Source organism: Cicer arietinum, chromosome 5 (genome assembly GCF_000331145.2).
Source record: "Cicer arietinum cultivar CDC Frontier isolate Library 1 chromosome 5, Cicar.CDCFrontier_v2.0, whole genome shotgun sequence".
Lineage (NCBI taxonomy): Eukaryota > Viridiplantae > Streptophyta > Magnoliopsida > Fabales > Fabaceae > Cicer > Cicer arietinum.
In genome coordinates, this window is record NC_021164.2 from 47,982,635 (window position 1) to 47,989,518 (window position 6,884).

A 6,884-nucleotide genomic window follows, 5' to 3' on the forward strand; every position below is an offset into this window, starting at 1 on the left:
GTAATATGTTTAATATATGTATATATTTTTATATATATTTTGAGACTTGATTAAATTATTTGTCAGAGAATAATTTAATTATATTACGAAGAATTTAATAATGGGCAGTATTTTTTAAAACAAATGTCACTTGTTTCACACACAAAAATTTATCTGTCAATTCAGTTGCAACAAGAGTACATATTTTTATCAAAATAGATTGAGATGTGAGTGAAGTGCGTAAGAGTATTTAGATATTTGTGCGTAAGAGTATTTAAATATTCAATGAGAGTAGATATTTTTATCAAAATGTGTGTGTGTGTGTGTGTGTGTGTGTGTGGGTGTGTGTGTGCGTGCGTGTGATTGAGTTGCGCATATAGGGACTCTATATGTGTGATCGATATATGATTAATGTGTGATTGCGTGATAATTAATTTCGATGTGAATATATATATTTTGAGTAAAAAATTTGAGTTCTTAACAAATTCTTGTTGTTGTTGATGATTTTGTTAGTAATGGTTAAAAAAAATGATTTTTGATGTGATTGAGTTGTGTAATGAGTTATTTTCAAATAAATGAGTTTGAACTGAAGTTGAAATTTTATAAAAAAAAATTTAGAGTTGTTAAAGTTGTGAAAATTTTCAAATTTTAACTAAGTTAAAGAGTTTGAGCAAAAAGTTATATTGAAATTAAAATGGTTAGAGTTTAAAATGTTACTTTTTTAATTATTCTTGGAGTGAGTTTAAAAAGAAATATTTTAGAGTATTTTATTAACTCAAAATCTCGGTTCTTTAATAGTCGAGTGTATGTATGTGTGATTTGGACAATATTTGTTTTATTTATTTTTAACTAAATAATGTAGATTATTTGGTTTTAAAAGTTTAGTGTGTGAAAAATATATAATTTTGGGAATTTTTTTGTGGTTGAATAAATTTTAGTTGTGAACAAATTGTTATAAATATTTATGTTTATGTAGTTAGCTCCTTGAGTCTCGAAAAGGAATCGAGACCGTTGGCACCGAGTTAGTGGCAGAGAGAATTCTGATATATTAATGTTGTTGTGGTGATTAAGTTTTGATGTGATAATGTATTCATAACTGATAATATGTGCGTTATGAATTTTATTGAGGAAAATCTGTTTTGAGTATACTCTGTGATAAGTTTGAAAAATCGTTAGTGTTAAATGAGTATTAAAAATGGAGAATATTTTAATAGCTGCATTTACTTAATGATTGTCGTGAAAAGAGTCAGAGTGTGATCATGCATTTCATAGCTCGTGGTGACCATGATGGGCCACAGTGTCAGTGGTGACCGCGATGGGCCACGGTGTTAAGTGGTGATCGTGATGGGCCACGAAGTTAAGTGGTGACCGTGATGGGCCACGAGATGGTTCCATGTGATAGTTGGTCCATCTTATCCTTAGGAGGATTTAACTGATGTGTAAGGCCTATGATTGGCTACACTCTAGTAAATCGTGCTAGTCTGTGAGTGACGGCATCTCGGAAATTAGTACTAAGGCATGTGATAGGAAGTACAATCATGATTTACGCTCATTCGATGAGGGTTTTTGTTGAAAATTTTGGAATCATGGGCATTGGCATATACGCATTGCATTAAGGTCGTTTGGGGAGGTGCTACTGGTGAAAGTGCTACGTGGGAAGTCGAAAGCCAGATGCGCGATTCTTATCCAGAACTGTTTCCGTTAGGTAAATTTCGAGGACGAAATTTTCTTCAACAGGGGTAGAAATGTAATGCCCAAATTTTTTCATTACCTTATTTTAATAGTATAATGATACACTACTATTATTATATGAGTGTTAATATGTGTTCTAATTTCCTTAGGTGTGTCTCGGCTACATGCAGTGTGTAGGTGAATACATGTCTGTAACGTTCAGTTTTTATTCAAAATTTTAACTTTGTATCCGGATACGAAACCTCGTATTCGAATACAACTGAGTGATTTTTGCCACTGATTTGACTTGTATTCGGCTACATCATCTTGTAGTCGAATACAAATGTGAAGTTTTTGCTATTGGCTTAGCACTTGTATTCGGCTAAGAAAATGCTGCATTCGAATACAACAATGCAGTTTTGTCAAAAACTTCATTTTTCAACATTATTTATGCATTTTTGACATATGAAAACCCTTTCGAGGAGTATGCTAAGACAAAATGTTCTCTTGAGCATTTGAAAATATAAGAATTGTGCTAAATGTTATTTGTTAATTTCGGTTGGCGACCCTTTACAATTATTGTGGAAATTGAGTTTTGCACTCAGATGATACCCGAGTTCGTTCCACCGACTATTACCTTGACGAAGGAAACGCCATTAAACTTCTTTGACCGAGACTCGTCGACTGCTTGGGTATACGACCTCATCTCAAGCAGGGCTACTTATACGGGGAAGTAGTGAGGATAAGTAGGAAAGCTGGAGCAGTATACCTCGTGGAGCTCCCTCGCAAGATGATCGACTATTCGGTACCTTCAGGATTGGTGCTTGGGATGAGTGGAGCATGGGACAATGTAGAGGATTCCTTAGTTAGAGTTGAGGCGGAGGCCACCGTAGGAGCTGGAGATACAGTGGTTGGGTCGGGTCTGGCGGAAAGGATAGGGGGATGATGCCAGTAGAAAGAGATATTGCAGAACCGTCTAGGCAGGTCGAGTCAGAGCTTCCTTTTCTGGTGAATAATCCCCTACTGGCTTTCGATGAAATATGGGACTGTTTTGAGATCCCAGCGCCGTCAAAGGCACTTCAAAGATGTTGATGAGGAGACTGATCCTTCTATGGATGTTGATGTGGAGGAGGTTACTTCAAAGATGGATACTGCGTCAGAAGGCCCTTGCGGAGTGTGTGGAGGTCACCCATGTTATTGAAGTTGCTAGTGAATGATCATATTAGTTTGGTTGTATAGGAACTTAGTGTCTTTTGGTGGTCGTACTTATTTTATTTTGTGATGACTGTATCTGTAACTTATATTGTCAGTTGGCTTTTATTTGGTGGGTCCATGTTCCATTTTTTTGACGTGACCTTGGGGGGAATAGCATTGTTGGAGCAGTACTTTTGTGCATGTGTCTGCCAAGAATACCTAGGGGTATGAGCGATGTTTGATAGGTCTCATAGCCCCGATGTACTTTCTATTTGTATATTTTGGATTATCGTCTCAAAAACTATTTCAGTTTGTTTGTATTTCTGACGTAATTATTCAGGGCTTTTGTCGTTTGTGTTGCGGCGAGCTATTTTAATTATTTGTTTTTTTAAAAAAAAATACACTCGCGCTGTTAAAAGTTGGGGTGTTACATAATTCAGAGTGGTATTTAGAAGTGTTAGAAGTTAGTTAGAGACTATTAGTAGTTAGTTACAACAACTTCTTCATCATGTGTTTGATATACAATACAAGTTAGTGCAGTAAAGAAATTTTGATTTTTTTCATTCATTTTCTTCTTCTAATATGGAATAGATTACGAACAAAATAACAAGTGTTCTAACAAATTAATTGCCTCCTACTTCAGCAGGGGAATCTTTCAATGCCTTGCACAACATGTTGCATCATAATTAATTTTGATGCACCACATCGCGCAACTTGTTGCGCCATAATAAATTTTGGTTTGGTGCATTGCATCCAGACCCAGCGCAACATTGGTACGCGTCCCTTGATTCCTATAAAGTTTAAAATCCTTATTTTATGAGGGTTTTGATTTTTAGATGCAAAGGAGTAGACAACTACACCTTATAGAAAACCTAGTGCAACCTTTATGTGTAATTTTTTTTTTCATTCTATGTATCTTTTACCAAACAATGTGAGTAATTTAATTTTTTCATTGATTAAAGACTGGATGAATCCTTTTGAATCTATGTAGTTTTTGTTTTCATATGTTATTTATGCAATTATGACATATTTGATTATCCTTTAATAGATTCACAACGTAGCTTTGATCAATTACAAATTTCAATAATTGACTTTAGCGTCATCAACGTAACACGTCTAGAGGCATATATATTCTAGACATTTGAATTTTATCATATTTGTAAGCATGTTGTCGTCTTATGCTATGTTTTCGTTTTTACGCTATTAACTTGTGTCTTGTGAGTTTGTTCGCAGATTCATCTTTTATGTTTTTAACACATTTGAATTTGTATTAAATCAACGTATTCTGCAATTTGAATAAATGAATATCTTATTTTTAGTCAAAAAAATATGAAAGAAATAATTGCCGCAAAATAAACATCAGGAGCACAGTAGTTCGAGGGAGAAAAAGAAAAAGAAAAAGAGATGTGTGACATTAGCAACAAATAGAGAAGAAAAGTTGGTTCTGGTGGTAATGAGTGTGTAACAAACTTATTTTGTTTGCATATAATTATATTATGTTATTTCTACTATTGAGTTTATTCTATAAAAATATACATTGATAGTGGTTTTAGGTGAGTTAGTTTGAAATACCTATTTTTGTGGAAGATTGTGTATTATTGTTTGGTTTCCATCTATGGCTATTGAGTTTATTGATGTTCCCTAGTATTACTAATAAAACTTTGGTACTCATATATTTATAATCTATTAATACATACTCTCAACTTTATTGAATGATGCATCACACACTTATGTGTCACATCATAATATTTGCGTCACATCATTTATATTCTTATGTGGCACCCTTCATATATATCTAAAATTCATCTTACACCTATTTTTAATTTAACTTTTGCATCTTACATATCATCATATACATATGTTGAAAACCCATATAAAGCTCATCATGAAAATCACTATACTATCTTCCCACTTCAATCAACTTTCAGTGTTCCTCTATTTCTAATTGTCAATATCCAGATTAGTTGGTAGCAAAATACAACATATCTAATGTTATCTCATCTCAAATATTTCAATGATCATTTACAAATATGAATCCGATCTCACAAAACCATCTCTGCTCATTTCTTGAAAAATGTGTATCTGAATCATTAATTTTCTCTACGCCTATGGAACTAACTTTAAATTGTCCACACAACTAGACAAACCACACATCAAAGGTTGTAGCTTTGAGTTTGAAACATTTGATTTATATATAACAAAGAATTCAGGTATTTGCAATTCTCTTTTATTCTATTAGATTTTTCGCCATACTTTTGATATTTTCTACATCAATTTACAATTTATGTCATGTTCAAATAGTATATATATATATATATATATATATATAACCGTTTTCATAGTTAATCAATTCAATATTTGAATCCATCTCATCTAACTCAACCATCGCAAACTATAGCCTTTAAAAATAATGTGAATTTAACTTTTTAAATTTTAATTAAAAAAACTTGATTAGCGACATTTTATTCTTTTATACAAAATATTGTAATTTTGATTTTTTTTAATAGTTAATAAACAAATTTTTCATAAAGTTATTTGATAAATAATTGAAATTGAAATTTTTGTATGCGTATAGATAAAATGATATAATTATCACAAAAAACTCACATACAACTGCGAGAATGATTCATGTTTCAACAAATAAATACGTACTAATACTAAATTTAATTTGAAAGTTTAGTTATGCTTAAGCCTATTATTTTACTTTTTATCTTACTTCACAAAATAATAATAACATATTCAATGTCATTATTAATAGTTGAAATATATTTTTTTATAAATAAATATTAGTAAATAAATGGTTATATTAGTTTTATCAGAATTTGAACCCAAAATATTATTCATTATAATTCATTACATATAAATGCAAATAAAGTATCATTTAAATTGCACTAGCAAAATAGTTAATAAACTTTCAATCAAACGTTAATAGAATGTTATATCTCTAAAAGAAATGAACTCTAAAAGTCATTACAAATCTATGGAGTATCATTGTATGAAGATCTTAGTATAAAATATTATGATTGATTTATCTTAACTAACAAAATGATAAAGTACATTAACTAGAGTACACAAAATATTATGGGTGTGTGATAACATTAACTATATAATTGATTTTATTTCTTGATATGTTAGTGATTGTGTGATTTCATATGTTGAAAAAGAAAAGCATCTAAATTAATTAATTGCATTTACAAAAGTATTATTATAAATAAATAAATAGGTTATCTAATCTTAGAGAATTTTAGTTTTATTTTTTTTCTCTATTTTTTGTTATTAGTCTTTTTACTTTATTAATAATATTTTTAAGGTGATGCAAACAATAAATACAATTGAGATGCCAATTGATTATGAGGGTGTCTTTTCACTTTCAATTATGATTTAAGAAATATTATTCGATTTCAACTCTCCAATTTCAAATTCACAATACATTTGATTGTATCACATTAACGAACGATTTAACATTATTAGTTAGAGATACTCAAGAGTTATTCAACAAAATAATTATAGCTACTTCTTCAACTCACTACGCGAAAAATTGTATTTTACAGCGTTTTTTTTAAGCCATTTACAGCGCTTTTTCAAAAAATTAAGCGCTGTAGTATCCAGCGCTGTAAAAAGATACAACAGCGCTCTTTAAAATAAAATAAAAAAAACGCTATAAATCTCTTCTAAAAACGTGTTGCTTGTTGTATTAGTTTTACGGCGCTTTTTAAAAAAAGCGCTGTAATATGCATTCCTTTATTTCAATTAGATCTCTCTTTCTGGGATTATAACAACAATCTCCTTCATAAATCGTAATATACAGTATCCACAGTCTATGTTGTTAGTTTGACGAGAGCACTATAAAATAAAACATATAAGTCACTAAATATTTGTGGATTGATTGTTAATGAAATTTTAAAGTCATACATTTCAAACCTTTATTAGAATCCATGTTATTTATTTGATTTTTGCTTCGACACTGTAGCACCCATTTGAGCTCGGAAAACTTGTAAAACACTATCAAATAAATGTGATTATTAGCATTAACAGACACA